Raw genomic sequence first — 2167 nt, forward strand, 5'->3', positions numbered from 1 at the left:
CTCCCTCAGGCTCGGCTCCGCCCCGCCCGCGCCTGCGCCTGCGTCACAGAAGAGTCGAGTCCCACGCTGTGAGCTCCCGCAGGAAGGAGGCCACGCCCTCAACGCCCATCAAACGCGAAGTCCCGCCTTCCGCAGACAAATACCCAGAGGATTCTCTCCTGGCTGGGAAAGCCACACTCATTAGGGGGAGGGCCGCACGAGTTTTCACTACAGAGCGTCAGAGTTGGAACGTGCGGCCTCGCCCCACCCCAAGGGTGGGTCCACCCTATGCCCCACCCCCGGTCGCCCAGCCTGCACGAGCTCTAGCTGGCTGACTCTGAGGTGGTCAGTGTGTGACCCTGTGCAAGCGTCTGCGCTCGGAGGTCTCTGTTACCACAAATAACATGAGAGGATGGAGGCCGTGTGCTCTGGCCTTAACATCTCTGACCTAATGTGGTCCATGAGCTCTCTGATTTGAGGCCACATGCGCCCCCCTTCCGGAGTGAAGCCCCCAGCTCCATCTTTGGGAACTCGCGTGAGACAGGCTCTCCCCACACAAGCCATTTAAGCTCTGTGAGCCGCAGTTTCCTCCTCAGTAGAACAGGATTGGTGACCCGATCTTCAGGACACAGGTATCTATGCACACTCCCTCATCCCCCTCCCCCACCCTGGGAAGCCAAGACTACCACCAGCGACAGCTGATAGTTTCTTGGGGCTAAACCCTGGGAGGAGGACCGAACAACAGAGCCCCAGAGGACAGAAACAATGGATCTCTCTGTGGAACCAGCTGTCCCTGCCAACCAAGCAGAAGCAGCTGACCCCAAGGCTGCCAAGAACAGGGCAGCTGGGATCCCTGGTGGCTCCACTGGGTCATCGGTGTGACAGGGTGGGGCACCAGGAAGGGGAAGGTCACAGACATTTGAACAGTACCCTCCAAGTCCCTGTCACTTGATTGCATGATGGCACTGGATTCTCACAACCCAATCCTGTAAGGGGGTGCTATCATCACCCCAATTTTATTATGAGCTAACTGAGGTTCAGGTGTGGATTAAACCCAGACTTGGCTACCTACCAGTGCAGTGGCCTTGGGCAACTTGCTTCAGCTCTCGGGACCTTCATTTCTGCATCTGAAAATGAGATGACACCTGCCCATCTACTTCATGGGGAAGTTGAGAGAATCAAAAAAGTTAGTAATGCTGATTATTATTTAAAGAGCACTTTATTTAGAGAAAACTGTTGTTTTCAATTCTGAAAGCTTTATGTTCATTTAATCCTTATAGAACCCTAGGAAGCGATCTATGATTATCTCCATTTTACGGATGTAGAAACTGAGGCACACACTGAAGTAATTTGCCCAAAGATCAGGGATGTTGACAGATGTAAACTATTGCCACAGAAAGAAAAAGGTGATATTAAATAATAAACATAAGCAAGAAAGTACATACAGTGACCCTATGTCATTGGGACAGCCAACTTCATCTCAGGGAACTTGCCCTATGATTTGGGAAGCCACAAAAACGAGCCTCTTTTTGGGAGAACGAGGGATTGCGGAGCTGAGGCCAAAGAGAGTGGGATTGCTCCAGGTAAAAGGGTTTTTAAGTTGTATCTGGTGTGGCTGAGGAGGAAGGTGTTCTGGGGAGTCCTAGGGTCTTGGAATACCTTCAAACCACCATGCCAGCCTGGACCACCTACCCGTACTATAACCTGTAGGAGAAATAAACTGTTATTCATGCTGTGTTGGGGGTCTTTTTGTTACAGAATCCTAGCATGTCTGCTCACTAAGACACTGTGCTGGGACATAGCAGTGAACCCCACGGGCAAGATCCAAAAGCCTTTGTCAAGTTCACAGTTTAGTAGGAGAAACAAATCTTAAACTAGAATACAATCATAATTACAAAATGTGGTTAAGTGCTGTGAAAGTCACAAGGTGAGGTAAGACAGAATGATGAGACCCCCCTGATTTAGGCCCCTTTCAAGAGATGATTGTTTTTCACTTTTAAAATATCTTATTTTTTAATTTTTTTTTTTTAAAGATTTTTATTGGGCAATTGGGAGGATGGGAACAGCGCTGGGGAATTGGGGGAAGGGGAACAGACAAGCTGCTGTTCTTTTGTTCTTCAGTCTAGTTGTGGAGGACGTCGCTTCACTGGCCCAAGTTGGCACCATCATTGCACTCTTCCCGGGTGAG

The sequence above is a fragment of the Hipposideros armiger genome, unplaced genomic scaffold, assembly GCF_001890085.2.
Source record: "Hipposideros armiger isolate ML-2016 unplaced genomic scaffold, ASM189008v1 scaffold_1314, whole genome shotgun sequence".
NCBI classification, from domain to species: domain Eukaryota; kingdom Metazoa; phylum Chordata; class Mammalia; order Chiroptera; family Hipposideridae; genus Hipposideros; species Hipposideros armiger.